At 43.3% G+C, this 15,817-nt stretch overlaps 1 long non-coding RNA gene across 1 annotated transcript in view; it reads left to right on the top strand.

Annotated features, from left to right (window-relative positions):
* Positions 1 to 3,729, top strand: part of LOC116149656 (uncharacterized) — a 47,797-nt gene extending 44,068 nt beyond the window's left edge. The window contains exons 5-6 of the long non-coding RNA XR_010378469.1: positions 1,832 to 2,116; positions 3,552 to 3,729. This is a non-coding gene — a long non-coding RNA (uncharacterized LOC116149656). The remainder of the gene's footprint in view (positions 1 to 1,831; positions 2,117 to 3,551) is intronic.
* The last annotated feature ends 12,088 nt before the right edge of the window (positions 3,730 to 15,817 follow it).

The following is a 15,817-nucleotide window of genomic DNA, read 5'->3' as shown; positions in this document are numbered from 1 at the left end:
AGTTTATAACTCTGCCTTAGCCTTCACTTCCTCCTTGCCCAGAGGCTCAGGGTCATGCACAGGTGAGAGCTTAGGGCTTTCTCAGTTCTTTACCCAGCATCCACAGACCCCTAGTTATGAGCATGGTCTCTTAGATTTCCAGGAATATGTCAGGTTCAGATTTCCAGGAATACGTCAGAGCTTATCAACACCCCTATGGACTTTGCACCAACTTTCCTGTGCTTTTTTGCTCTATTTAGGCTCTCAATGGATTAGGTGATGCCCAACCACATTGGTGAGGATGATCTTTACTCAGTCTTCCAATCCAAATGCTGTTCTCTTCCAGAAACGCCCTCACAGACATACCCAGAAATAATGTTTTACCAGCTGTCTGAGCATCCTTTAGCTAAGCCAAGTTGACACATAAAATTAACCCATTACAGAGTAACAAAATATTATTTTAATGGTACTAACTAGTTTTAAAATTATTCTCCACACATATCAAGATGATTACTATACCTCCCGCCCCCCAAAACTGGAAAATACCAAGTGTTGGCAAGAATGTGGAGAAACTGGAACACTTGTGTGCTGTTGGTGGGAATGTAAAATGGTGCAGCTGCTGTGGAAAACAGTATGGTGATTCCGCAAATGATTAAAAACAGAATCACCCTATGATACAGCAATCCCACTTCTGGGTATATACCAAAAGAATTAAAAGAACATTCTTCAAGAGATATCTTCATAGCGTCACTATTCACAGTAGCCAAAAGGCAAAAGCAACACAAGTCTCCATGGATGGATGAATGGATGTACAAAATGTGGCAGACACATAAGATGGGGTATTTATTATTCAGCCTTAAAAGTAAAGGATATTCTGATGTATGTTACAACATGGATGAACCCCGAGGACATTACACGAGGTGAAATTAGCCAGTCACAAGAAGACAAATACTATATGACTGCACTTCTATGAGGTAACTGGATTATTCAAATGCACAGAGACAAAAAGTAGATGGTGGCTGCCAAGGGCTGTGGGTGGGGGGCTGGGAAGACTGGGAAGTTGTTACTTACTGGATACAGAGTTTCAGTTTTACAAGATTGGAGACTGGCTGCACAACAATGCGAATATACTTAATATTGAACTGTACACTTAAAAATTGTTAAAATGGTAAATTTTATGTTGAGTATATTTCACAACAATAAAAATAAAGCACTCTCATTTGTATGAGTGTGTGTGTGTGTGTGTGTGTGTGTGTGTGTGTGCTGTAACTGTTTTATGAGATTTGCAGGAAGGGAGAAATGACACATTTTATCCGTATTCAGAAAGGGTAACTAATTTGCCGCAATTCAGACAGTCCTGAGTGTGCTGGGATGGAGGCAGAGGACCAGGGATGAACATTTATAATGCCCCCTATAGCACTGGAGAGAGTATATTGTCCACGTATGTTAGATATGTTAGTTTCTTTTCATTTGGAAGAGGTAAATAATTTGCCCAAGATCAAAGACCTAGGAACAAGCGAAAGCTTGAGACTGAGGTCTGCTTGACTCCAAGGCACAGACAATTCATACAGTTCCAGATTCAATATTGCCTGGATTAGGGTATGACTGATATTAGGGTACAAACCCTGACCCCACAGCTTCATAGGTGGGACAACACCACAATGCAATCTAGGTTCCAAGACACCCATTTCCCCAGGGTTCAGGCTACGCTTGAGTTTTCCGAGACAGCAGCTTTGCTCTGTTCCTTCCCTTTCCTTATGGTGACGCTTCCCACCCCTTCCTGGTGCTTCCTGAAGAGCACGCCCTCAGTAAATCCAATGCAGCTGAATTTTGTCCTTGGTTCTGCTTCTAGGAAACTCAACCCAAGACACTGCCAGCAGCAGAAGTATGCTGGGAGTCAGTAAGAGTGGGACACTGGAGTTGCATTAGCCACTGGCTGGCCGTGAGGACCTGTTCCTGGTGGTAGGGGAGACACTGATGCTCCCCAGAAGGCTGCAGTGGTGTCGTTGCTAAGATGTTGCTGCGACAAATGTGGTGAACGGCAGCAAGATACAGCGGAAGGAGAGGTGGCTCTGTGCTATCTCTGTGGAATCTGGAAAGTATGAGGGGAGCAGACATACAGAGGTGGCGGAGCCAGGTAGCTGTTGCTGGATCCTGGTGCACGGAAGGAAAAACATGGCAGGCTCAGCTTGGTTCATCTCAGTTTTTAAAGTCAAGTGTGAGGATCAGCAGGTCTCCTTAGGTAGAGAGAGAAACTGGCCAGGCAATTTCTAAGTTCATCTGATAACTCTGTATTTCTACTAGTTACTGTGTTTTATAATTTACCCTGCACATACATTTGCATTAAACTATTGTGGACTGAATGTGTGTGTCCCCCCCAAATACATGCGCTGAAGCCCTAACCCCCAGTGCAATGGTATTTGGAGGTAGGACTTTGTGGAGGTAATTATGTTTTGATGAGGTCATGAAGGTGGGACTCACATGATGAGATTAGGGTCCTTCTAAGAAGAGAAAGAGACCAGAGTGGTCACGGTCTCCCTCTCCCTCCCTCTCTCTCTCTTTCTTCTCTCTTCTCTCCCTCTCTCCCTGCCCTGGGAGGACACAGCGAGAAAGCAGCTATCTGAAAGCCGGGAGAGCTCCCACCAGGAACCAAACCCTGGTAGCCAGACCCTGATCTTGGACTACCCAGCCTCCAGAACTGTGAGAAAGTAACTGTCTGTGGTTTAAACCGCCCAACTCATGAGCTAAGACATCTACCTGCCTCTTCTCTTTACTTCAGATGCCAAAGCAAATCTTCCTGCATTTTCCCACAGCCCACCCACTGGCTTAAAAAGGAGTTACCAGTCCCTCGGTCACACAAGGAAACTCGGTGATTCATCCCCACTCCTGAGAAGCAGGGTGCTGGAGTGAGGATATCCCGGGATGTACAGTCAGCAGAAGTGACCCCGCAGAATCACGTCTCTGACTTTGGTCTGCTCATCTCTGAAATGGGAGAATAAGAACTCCTGCCCCACCAGCTGTTTCTGAGATTCAAGCACAGTTATTTTCATTATAAAAGGGAGATACTAGTCCATGATTCTGTTTATGATGACTTTTGAAAAACAGAAACACACATACATAAAACAAGGTTTTTACAAACGGACATGAGACAAAGGAAGGCGAATGAATTTTCTTCCCAGGATTAGATTAGAGAATGAAAATCCCTAACACTGACCCTGTGGCTTCAGTCACTTATTTTATGGATCTCTGTCTTGTTCAGGTTGTGTTTTTTTTTTTTTTCTTTCACTGTCATTTAATTTTCAGAAATAGGATTATCGCATGGAAATGAACTAAAGCATGAAATCAACCATGTCTTCATGACTGACCAGAACAGGGCAATCGAAAGAAAAAGGGAAGTGAGCGTCAGGGGAGAGATAAGAGGAGGGTGGAAGTGGAGAGGGTGCAGTGTGGTCTTGATTTCTTACCCTCCTTTCAACATGCATTGTTTAACTGTCAGTGTATGAACGGAAAAAGTAGTTAGAAAAAATTTTCTCAAGAAGCCATTGTGAGAAAAATGTGCTGTTTCATTTCAGCTAAGAAATCAAGAGTTCAAAAGGCATCTTCATATGCAAATTGAGACGTCTCTGACATCCGAGAGTGACTTGCAAACATCCTGCTCTGGCTTGTCTCCCAAGGTGGACAACATATTGGTGACAAATGACATCTCTTCCACTTTCCATGAACACATTTTATTCTAAAATTCACCCCCACTTCAACTCTCCCTTACTTCCAATTACCAGCTGTTGTGGACTGTGTTTCTCAGTTCAATATGATTTATTTACCTTTGTCACAAAACTCAGATGTAGATTTAAGGGGCATCCCTTATATAAGTTTATGTTAGATTCACCTAACATCTTCTTATTACGGTACTGGAAACCTTCACCTTTTCCTCTCCACTTGGGGATAAAAGAAAGCATTTTGGTTATCATATCCCATTGCTTATGTTTCTGTGCTCATATCAACTAGCAACAAAGATGGTGGTTGTCCATACCTGGTCTCTGAGACAAACAAAACCTATTAGACTTAAGAGAAACTTTATATAGTGTTACAAATACAAAATATATTGGGTACATGGAAGCTATAGCTTGAGTTATGAATTGATTAATTAAAATACCCAAAGGGGATGATGATAGAGCTTGCAAATGTTAGAGATAAATAGATTTAGAAGTTCTGTTAATAATTATCCAAGCTTGGAGCTGGGAAGAAAAAGATGCAATTGTCAGCCTGTGTATGGAGTTTTTTCAGCATAAGGTATTGTTATATTTTCTTCCCCACAAAGAGAGAGATAAGTACAGGGCTTATTAAGCAAGTGTGCTTTGGCTTAGAAGGATACGATGGATGACAGAAAACTCTGTACTGACTAGAGAAATATTTTGATTTCCATTGCTGCCAAATCTTTTCTTCCCAAGCATACTGGAAAACTTTCTGCCTTTGGGGACAAAGACCAGTGGACTAGAAAACTAGTCTTTCTCTGACAGACAGAGGTTCAAGTGTAGCAGAGGGGATGGGGGGGAGGGTGCACTGCAAGAAGCCTTAGAAGGGCAGCCAGGAGGTGGGGCTTCTGTCTTGCACATCTGACTTGCCCACATTCTGCCTGAGGTCTAAGTAGACACTAAAACTTCCCCCAAGCAACAAGCCCAAGACTAAATATGTCTCCCTGGTCAGGCACAGACTCAAGATGAGAAAACAAACAACCCTGACTTCTCACGCATCGTCAGTCTTAGCTGTGCTGAGGAAGAAGTCTCAGGTCATGAAACTGTCATTTGAAGACCAGGGGAGGGACGATTTCTCTTTGTCCCTTTGTCCAATCACCCAAATAAATAGGTCCTGTTTTTTTTCTTTTCTGTACTCAGTATTAAAGTAAAGATATTGTATTGATTTAGCCTTGAGATGGGATAATGGAGGATTGGAACAAGCTGTAACATTTTCACGTGAATTCAAGAGTCAAGTTAGTCATGCTTTCATTTTCAGGTGGTACATCATATCTTGCAGGCAGTGGAAACGATCATATTTCATTTCCACTTACCAAATGATTCAGTATCCTTAACATCACTTTCCAGAGAGGATTTTGAATCAGGGACAAGTTTTACCACTTTTCTGCTCTTGCTCCTTGGAGAATTTGCAATCTAGTGAAGCTGGATGGAACGCCTAAATTCAGAGCAGTCACTGAAAATAAATAGATGTAAAATTCACCAAGTGAGCACAGAGAACAGAGAACTGCCTAAAACCTTTGCTTTTGCTATATACAATTACATTTAAAAAAAATTCTAGAACTTAAAAAAAGTCATCACACCCAAAGGGTAGCCAATTTAGTTCAGAGAAATCGGGATGAACTGTAGAGTCTGAATTTCATTTTATTTTTCCAATGTCCTAAGTCATAGAATTTCATCACCTCCTCAATTAACCTTGCATCAAAAGGGAGATAAATCCTTTGGGAAGCAGGTTTTCAGGACTTCCCTGCATTAATGCCTTTGAATTCACATCCAGATTGTTTGTTGTTGGAATTCAGATATTCAGGGGTTGACAAAAAAAAAAAGCCTGCTTCCTCGGATACACGCTTCTCAAGGGCATTCATAGTAATCGTCAAAGAATTGCACCAAAACCTCACTTGGGATGGAAGCTACATATTAAAAATAGAAATTAATGAAGAACATCATGTTTTCTTTTTCCTCTAAAGTTTCTCATCACTTTTCTCATCACATGTAGGGTTTCAAAAATAATAAGAAAAATAACCAAAGAGTAAGAACAGTGCCAGGGACACCACCATATCTCTCTAAGCCTTTCTGCCTGCTTCTTTTCCAGACGCAGGTGGAGAGTGAGAGGTGGCAGTTATTCAGAGGCCTGAAGTTTTTGCCTCCTCTTTTTAAAGAGTTCACTACTTTTGGGGGGAGGGTATAGCTCAGTGGTAGAGTGCATGCTTAGCATGCACGAGGTCCTGGGTTCAATCCCCAGTACCTCCTCCAAATATAAACAAATAAATAAACCCAATTACTTCCCCCTCATAAAACAAACAAACAAAAGAGTTTACTACTTAAACCCTGAACCTTAGTTTCAGGAAGCCAATGATGAAATCTGTTGAGCAATGAGTTTCTTCCTCTCCGCCTCTCCTAACTTTCTGGTTCATTTAATCTCAGGGATATCTTTGAGGGCGGGGCGTTGACTTTGGTGAACCTCATAGCAATCACTCAAACCCATGGTTTCCTATTTAAATTCTTTCCTCACCTTGTCCTTTTCTACAGAATGTCTTGCCCTCCAGGAAGCAGCGAGACCTCAGTCCTTCGAATGCACAGGACCACGCTGTCTTGAGGCATTTCAGGTCCCCACCTCGTAGCCATGTGACTGGTTCTGTCCTGGAACGAGATGGTCTTTTACCCCTCGAGTGATTCCCCAAGGCCCTCTCATCAGAAATCCTGCTGCTTTGTCACTGTGATGTTTTCAGAGCCCAAACAGAGTTTCCCATTTTATCTGAAATATCAGAGGAGGGTAGGTCCCCCACCTGCAGATAAAAGATAGGCCTTTTACAAGAGTTGGAGGCATGGTTCTTCAGTTCTCTTACAGGGAATGACTACCTGAAGGAAAGAAAAAAGAGGTTTGGAGGTGATTACCAAGGAAAGGACCCCTGTTTTCCTGCCCACAGCACTCCTGGGATACAGTTGGTATCTCTCCACCTCAAGTTTCATTCCTTTTGGGTGTTTCACTTCCCGTTCCCCCCCCCCCCCCGAAGGTACACAGAATCCCTTCCGACCTTGTTGAAGAATCTGGTCCTAAACCCCTGAATGACAGCACAGCCAGGCTGTCGTCTGGTTCAGAGCCTGTGCCCTCAGGAGGGAGGTGGCTGTGGTGGCCTGAATTCGGAAAGATGTCAGGAAGGAGGTGGTATTTGAGTTGGGCTTAAAATGAACTTGAGTGGTGAGGCACCCGAGAGTCAGGGGAGAGGAGAATGTGAGCGGAAGGAACGTAGCGGGAGAGGACCAAGGTCAGGCTTTCTGGGTACAAGGATGGAAGGTACAAGAGGTCGGTCTGGCCCAGGCTTCATGGAAGGCAGCTGTGAGGGACGTGGTTGTGAGGGAGGATTGTAGACAGGTCCCTGAAGATTCTCCCTGCTCGGCAGAGGAGAGTCAGCACTGTATTCATTGGGCGCTGGGGAGCCATTGAAGAATTCTGAGCGGGGTGTGATAGTAAAATAGTCCTTCATGAAAATGAATTTGGTAGCTGTGGGTAGGATGGTTTGGAGGGTGGTGATGGGTGGTGGTTACAAAGCAAGTGCCTTGGCTTTGGTAATAAGAATTAAGGGTCTTGAAGGACTAGTGGTTACCAGTGGGGAGAGGGAAGGGGGAGGGGCAAGATGGAGGTGGAGGATTAAGAGGTACAAGCTATCAGGTATAAAATAAGCTACAAGGTTGTGTAGTACAACATGGGGAATAGAGCCAGTATTTTATAATCACTATAAATGGAGTATAACCTTTAAAAATTGTGAATTACTATATTGTATACCTGTAACATATAATATTGTACATCAACTATACTTCAATTTAAAAAATGTGATGTTGTAAAATAAATGCACAAATAAATTTTTAAAATGAAAAAAAAAAAAAAAAAGAGAATTAAGGGGCTCGACTTGAAAAAGAGCCATGAGGATGGAGAGATGGGGACAAACACTGCGAATGTGGTCTCATTAGGAAGAAATAATTGGATGGATTGGCAGGGGCCAAGGAAGAGGAAGAAGACAAAGGTGTATCCAAGGTTCTAAGCCTGAGTGACTGCAAGAATGGCGATCCCATAAACAGAAATCAGGAACGCGGGCAGAGAGGGTCTGGGAGCTGGGACGCTTGAGAGAGATGTTATAGCTACTGTGGATGGAGCTTTACAGACATTTTAGATTAAGAACAACAGCAAAAGTTTGGCCAGGTTTTGAACTCCAAAGGAGGAGAGGATTGAAATACTGCAGAGAATTGTGAAGAATAATTCAGAGGAAAATGCCCACCTTGTCACATTTGGAAGGAAGGTTAATTTTTAAATGCTCTCAATCCATTTGGCTTGGGTAGGTAAACATCTTCCTAGAAAATCTCTCAGGAAATTGACTTTATAGCTTCTTATATAATCCTTCAATATTTACTTTCTGGCAAGGAAATTCCATGCCCCATGAAAGGATCCCTTTTGTTTACTACTACAACTAAATAAAAATAAATGCCAAACAAGGTGGCTCTTAAAAGTTAAGAAAAAAAAATTACACCAAAGCACTCCTATTAATATTTTATTAAGGAAATCGCACTATTTACTTCTAAACAAGGGTGAATTATCTCTATCAAAGCACTTTTTATTGCAAAACAATTAATTTATTCCCCCCTCCCACCTCCAGGTCTCCCAAAGGTCGTAGTTATAACTGAACAAGCCTGCTGCAGAAAACACAGAAACTGCTGGAAGTGTTATTTTCAGCTCTTTTGAAAAAAATCATGACCAAAAATTTTTGCGGGTTTATCAGTTAGTGTTAACGTTAGGTTGCTTTTGTAATCGCCTTTCTAAAGTATTTATTTAGAGGACATAGGGAGAGGGAGGAGGGTATAGCTTAGGGGCAGAGTGCATGCTTTGCACGCACAAGGTCCTGGGTTCAATCCCCAGTACCTCCACCAAAAGTAAATAAGCAAGCCTAATTACCTTCCCCCACAAAAAAATTAAAAAGAAGAAGAAGAAATAGAGTACATGGAGCTATACACCATTCCATACCCAACGCTTTAACAGGGACTTCACACTTCTTACAAAGGCAGTGATTCTTCGAGCTCATGTTTAGTATATACCTGTCAAATGCTCGACAGGAATTATGTCACGTGTCTTTTCGACAACTGGCGGAAGAGGGTTACCACTGCGGTCCATCTGTGTCATTTGAAGCTTCTGTATCTGCCGATTCACTTGCTCCAATGTCCTTATCATCCCGCAGGGGTACTCACCGCACTTTCGCGGTCATTCGCGGACACGCACCTGTGTGGAGCAGGCGGAAGTTTGCTTGCTTGATGCCCCTGCTCCCAGGGGACACTCTGATCACCTTGTTTCAGCCCCACAAGTAAACAGGTGTCCTTTGTGGGGGGTCTCCCTAGTGCTGCCTCTGCATTTTCGTGCTTTGCGTTGGTGATCCGGTTGTTTGAAACGGCCCCCAAGCACAGCGCTGCGGCCTGCGCCTGAGTGCTAGCAGGTGGCGGTGGGCCTCGTGGGGAGAGCCCGCGTGTCAGGTCAGCTTCGCTCAGGCCTGACTTACAGGGTGCAAGGCTGCGAGTTCAGTGTTAACCAGTCAACGACAACGTAGATTCAACAAGGCCGGGTGTTGATGGGTTCACTCCTGTGACCAGAGGAACCGAACCCGTGTCTCCCGTAGGGCTAACGGCTCCAAGCTCACGAATTCAGTGTTTGCAGCGACTGCTTAGAGCATAACCACCGTGAAGGCGAGGATCCTGCGGTGTCTGCGTCTGGGAGACGCGGGCGCCCGGGGGGTGGCCCGCGCTTAAGCGCCGCGCCGCGATTCCGCTCCGTTCGGTGCAACGGCTCTGATACTCTGCCGCCTCCAAAAACCAGTGTAAAATGGTTCTTCTGCTCCTCCCCACGGCCTCCCGTGGTTTGTATTTTCTACTGCGACCATTTGCATTCTGAGGACGCTGTCTTCCGCTTGGAGTCTGAGATGCCTCACTTCCTGCCGGCACTGGTACCCAGCCCTGGGCTCTCCGCCCCCGAAGGCGCCGGCACCCACTCTGCTGGGTCCCCCGGGCACGCGTGTCCCCGGCACCTGGACGCGTGGGCCACAGGCTGTCCGGGCGGAAGGAAGGTCAGTCCGTGAACACGGTCAAAGGAACTGTCACCCTTAGTCCTCATGCCCAGGAATTCTGAGCGCAACACCAGCAGGAAACTGTTCTGCCTACATGTTCCTCCTTGGCCAACACTTTTATTCCTTGGCTGTTTGCTTTAATCCACCCGCCACAGTATATACTCATCCAAAACTTCCTGAGAAAAACGTATCTGTTTTCAACCACTTAAGGGAACTGGAGCATTATAATGTGTGAACACAAAAGTAGCGACAGCACGCATTTCCGTTTAACAGAATACAAAGTCAACACGCACCTTAGTTTGCAAACCTTTGCTCTCAAATAGCTCGGAGCTTCCAGGACTGGCATCTGTGCTCCTAAATTTACTTTGTTATTCTGGAAATTACTTTTTTTTCCCTGAATATAAAACTAATACATATTTATTGCAGATTATTTGGAAAATACATAAAAGCAGAGATAAGACTAGAGAAGGGCACCACTAATCCCGTTCCTCACGTATCATTCCTCTTAGTGTTGGGGCGTGTGTCTCTTCAGTTTTTCTCTCCCTTACAGTTTATATAGTACAAAATGGTGCATTCCAACCCTTTTCACTGAATGCTATGCTATAAATATTTTTCTATGTCTTTAGAGACAGTTATTACAATCAAATGATAGCAAAATAAGGTAGTGCATGGGTTCCCCATAAATTATTTAAAGATTTCATATAGCTGTATATTCAGGTGGCTTGCTTATTTTTCTTTATATTATAAAACAACTCTACAATAAGAATCCTTGTAGCTAAATCCTTGCACAAATCTCTAGTTATTTTCTTTGGAAAAATTATTAGAAATGAAATTGGTAGATCAACAAAATGCAGATTTTTGAGGCCTTTGAAAGACTCACACCCAGCAGCAGTGTAAATATTGGTTAGCATCCAAACATCTTTTACTCTTTAACTGAAGTTCCTGTATGCCAGCAAATATATTAGCAGTACAGTGGGCAGGTAGGGAGAGGCCTAGAGAAATAAACTTCAAGGATGATGTTTTGGACTAAGATCACTACCTGTTAAATCGTCCAAGTATTGATAGCAGAAAGACGAACCAGACTGAATGTGTGTGCAGACGTCTCTGACAGCTGTCCTAAGGGGCCCATTTTCCCCCACAGCATGTTCCAGACCGTCCTGACTTAGGATGTGTACTTGAACTTGCCTGGAATAGTTGCTATAATGGGACAGTGACTTTCGAACAGCTTATACTCAGGACCTCTCCTTTAACTGGCCAAATTCCCAAACAACACTCATCTAGAGATCAGAACACTTAGGAATAAAGTAACTTCTGCAGGTGCAGTTGCTGCAGGGTAGAGCTGCACTGGGTAAGCTCTCGATAGTGATGAAATAGAATCATTTACTACAGAAGATTTGTACCTGCAGCTGCTTGAATCTATTTCCATCTCTTGGAAAGACAGCCATTGTGTCATCCATGTATGAAATCATTGGCTAACTTTTAACCATTATGGCAAGAGAAAACCACTATCACCATCACCACCGCATCAGTCTTTCTGCTTAGAGAGTAATTAACGATCGATTCTTAGGACAAGCAAGATATGTATTGTTTACATCTAGCAGTAAAGAAATAGGCGCCCGCAGCTCTGCCTACCATAATGTGAATGTGAAATGAATTAGATCCAATAGAACATTAGCCCTGATTTCTGTCAGATCAAAATTTCTTTCTGGGACCTGAACAAATCAGATGGCAGAGAGCACTGGCATTCTTCCTTTTCACCAAAGAAACTTGTATCATGCACGGTTTCCATTTATATGCGACCAAATTTGTCACAAAGGCAAGAATTTGGTCCTTTGTCTTCTGAGTAGCTGGTGGTGGCAGCGATGGTATTTACACTGGGAACTGTGCTTGCAGGGCAACTCACTCATGCACTGGCCAGCAACCCAAGTGCTGGCTGTCAGGGCATGCAATGCGGTATGGAGGGCTGTTTGTCTCTGAGGTTCCTCCCACCCCTTCTTGTTCTGTCTCCACTTTCTATCCTTCCCACTTCCTGTCTCACAGTCTGAGTCGCAGACAAGAAAGATCTGATAAACTTTCAGTAAGTTGATAATGCTTATTACTGCTCCATGGCTATTCTGACTTTAAAGCAGAGCCACAAGAAGGCAGAGACCCTTAACAAAAGAGTGATTAATTTCCAGTGCCTGCTCCCCTGCCATTTCCAGATGTACGCACATGTTTATGGAGGTGTAGATTTATTTTGGTGGGAAGAGGGTGAGAAATGTCAGAATCAATCATAGAAGAATGCATCCTCTGTAATGCAGTTGTTTTTATCTGGCCCAAGGATTGTTGACTGATCTGACAAATTGTCAGTGCAAACAGTCACTTAGTTGGTGGAAGGCTCATTCCTTTTCCATTTATAGTTCTGTCTAACTCCATCCGTTCCCCTACTATTACAGGAGCAGAATTTAGAAGCTGTTAGTGATTTGATTACTATTCAAATCAGTGACTATTTTCTTGCATTGTTAAAAAAAAAAATTCTTCATGCTTCATTTCACCAAATTTCTGCTTGATTATCCTGGAAATGTTTGCATAACTCATTGTTTTCTTTTTGAACTAGGAAAAATATTGCTACTGTTCCTGCTCACTAGTGGAACACGTAGGGTTTTAGAAGCGATCAACAAGATAAGTGTATCTGGTCCTGTATTTATACTCCAGGGTATCCTGTTCTTTTAGAATTCAAATTTCTTTTTAGGCACAAATATCTACTCATAAAAGGCAAAGAAAGATTGAAGAGACTATATTCAAATAAACAGGAGCTTTTCTAGTGTGATTTCATGGTACATATCTTTTAAATTATTTTATGTGCTTTTATTTAGAAGAAAATTTTACTTTATCCTTTTGGTAATAGGTAGCATACATTAGAATCTACAGGACGCATTATCGTGTATTTTTGTCTTTCATTTTGTTTAGAGGGGTAAACTCTAAAAAGAAAAATACTTTCTTTGGTCTTTTAGGACAGTTATTACTATGTATTGGACAGGAAAAAGTTCCATAGAGATTTTCAGTTTATTTGTTACCCAATTTTTAATGACTTCATTTTATTTCAGGAGCTTCTCTTTGGGTAGACCAAGCTACAAGGATTTTTCATCAGTGTGAGAAAATAGTTCAGTGCTGCAAAGGAGTACGTGCCTTGTAGCTTTTGTTGAGTTGGCCCAGAAAAATTCAGGAGCTAAAATCCAGATAAAGGTATTAAATATCACACAAGTCTCTGGCCAGAGGTTCTGTTTCTTAGGCTGTTTCTGAAGAAGTCATTTAATTTCTCAAGCTGCATCCACTGTTGCTCTGTTTTACTTTCTTTGATTCATTCTCTCCAAATACCAACAGTATTCACTGTACCAAGTTCCATTAACACAGTGACATCCTGCTATTTTTGAAAATGGATCACAGCATTTAGAAAGGGCATTCACACCACCACCGCCATCAACACCATCATCACCAACATCATCAACATGATTCTGGTTGGTTTCTTGGAGTAAGCTCATCTTTGTGGGATTTCACAGAGCAAAAGTGGAGTAAACATGCATTTCCCAGCCATGGTGTGGGATGTCTCCACAGTGGGCACAGATGCTGTGTGGAACGTGTCACAAGACCCAGTGGGAAAATCACTAGGCAGGCCCCCAGCATTCTGGAGTCACACCATTTCATGAGCAGCATAGGATTATATGCTTTTTGAAAAGCACCTCCTGGTGTGATCCGGGCTTTGGAACACCCAGTGACCATTCATCTGGTCTGTCCATCGTGAGATCCACAATCTGTCAAGATGGCAAATACATAGAAGCCTAGCTCCGGAGAAGACTATTCTTGGCAGCAGAGCAATTTCAAAGGAAAAGTAATTTTTAAGCCAGTTAAGGTATTATCTGGAATTTCAGCATCCAGATAAAGCCTGCGTATTTGGGATAAGCCTGCTTTGGGGGTTCAAGACTTGTAAAACTTTGCCCTGCCCTGTATTTTGAAGCAGAAAAAAAAAATCTTTATACAATTGGCCCTAAAGAGACAGCATCTTACCTTGACCTCGGGGGGTGTGGTGTTGCTACAGCTCAGGTCAAGAGCTTCCCTGGTTTTCGGTGGTAGGAGACAATCGCAGTGTGGCCCTGTAAGCTACATTCTTTCACCCCAGGCAACCAGACAGAAGAACCCGACTCCTGGATGCCGGATAAATAATCCAATGGCAAATGGAACATGACAGAGAGCAGGAATTGCCTCAGGCATCTTCCAAAGACTAATTATGCTTTTGGGAGACCTCTGCTTTTAGAGAATTCGGAAGCAAAATAATCAGTTTTTCTCATATTGAATTCATGGTTTAAACAGTGGGTGACGTCATATTAGGAACTTGTATCTTTGCTTCAGGGAAGGCCTAGCTTTGCATTTCCTGGGGCTCCGATACCCTCCTGAACATCTGGTACACCCGCCTCCCCAGTTCCGCCGCTCAGCCTGCTCTCAGCTCTCCCGCTGTGCGCCTGCTGCGCCCTCCGTTCTCCCTGGGTCCTAACAGCTTCCAAGTCTTTGCTCTGTTGGAAATCCTCCCCTCTCATCCCTGTCTCCTGGTATCCAACCCATTCTTGAAGGTCTAGTTCAAATATCACTTCCTTGAAGAGACCTCCTCTGGTCCCCGAAACTAGGATCAGTCTCTCCTTGCCAAGATGACTCATAGCACACAGAACTCATCACGTTCAGTTGCGTTAACAAAACCTATTCAGTACAAGTGTATCTCCTTTTTGGAGTCACAAACTGAAGCAGGGACTCCTCGCCTCCCCTCCCTTCCCTCCCTCTCTCTGGTCCCCTCCCCTCCTGTGCACACAGCCTGTGCAGGTCCTTACTCCCTGGATGTCTACACTTAACACAGACCCCTACCACTAAGGGCTTAATTGTCTGCCCCCAACCCCACCCCATCCCTCAGCCAGACTGTAAACTTCAGGAGCGGTGGTGGTTCTGGAAGCATCTTGGGGGTCACTGGATCCAGTGTTCAAATCCGTGGAAGAGCGTATGACCCATGGGAGGCACTGAACACATACTTGTTGTTGCTTCATCACTCTGCACTTCCTTTCACAGTGTGTTAAAATGAACAACAATTTTTTCATTTGGGTCAAACTGCATTTACTAATAAACCTTTCCAATCTGTCAAGTGCTTTTGGAAATGAAACAATATTATTGTTGTCTCAGCCCAGCTCAGGGCTCCTAAAGCACAGACCAGGCACTGTTGTTAATGACTTAAGAAACGCGCTGGAAGATAACCAGACTGTTGATGTAGTCGAGAGTGAACTTCTGTAGGCATTTGGCCTCTCTTGAGTCAGCAAAAGCCACAAGGTTGGACTAGAAGCAAGATCCACAAATGAACACAGGGTACTTTTCCAAGGTAACTTTCCCTTTAACAAAAGGATCTTTGGGAGCAACTTGTAATCCAATGTGTATTCCTATAACTTCTCAACATGTGAAAATCAGGAATTACAGCAAACTGAAAACTATCATGGGCCAACCTAAATACATTAGACATATGTACAATTTACACCTGTGGTTTTCTAATTCTGTGATTTGTAATAAAACTGTCAGGATGTGGTACGAGAGTTGGCAATGTGTTTCAGTGTAAACACTGCTAACTCAACCAGCTAGCTGTTCTGCAGAGGAAAATGGAACTTGGGACAACTTCGCCCGAACGGCGTGAACGCGGCGAGCTCCATCTTCTCGGCCTCCGTGAAACCCGATTCCCTAAGTTTAGAAACAGCTTACATAAAATAACACTAAATCTTAGACCTTCTCAGATGCGCCAACCCAAGATTGAACAACATCACGACTGACAGAAACCGGGGGAAAGGCTTCACCCTTCTTTAAAGTAGGTCTTTTCATGGAAATAAAATAGGGGCTTTTTTTTTTTCTGAGTTAAAATTTGGTTCAGTTTAATGTAGGGCTGCTGTTGGCTCACCATTCTCCCAGCTGCACAGCATCTTTGGAATG

Source organism: Camelus dromedarius, chromosome 30 (assembly GCF_036321535.1).
Source record: "Camelus dromedarius isolate mCamDro1 chromosome 30, mCamDro1.pat, whole genome shotgun sequence".
Taxonomy (NCBI): domain Eukaryota; kingdom Metazoa; phylum Chordata; class Mammalia; order Artiodactyla; family Camelidae; genus Camelus; species Camelus dromedarius.
Note: the sequence above shows the minus strand (reverse complement) of the source record. Positions and strands in the feature narration are given on the sequence as shown.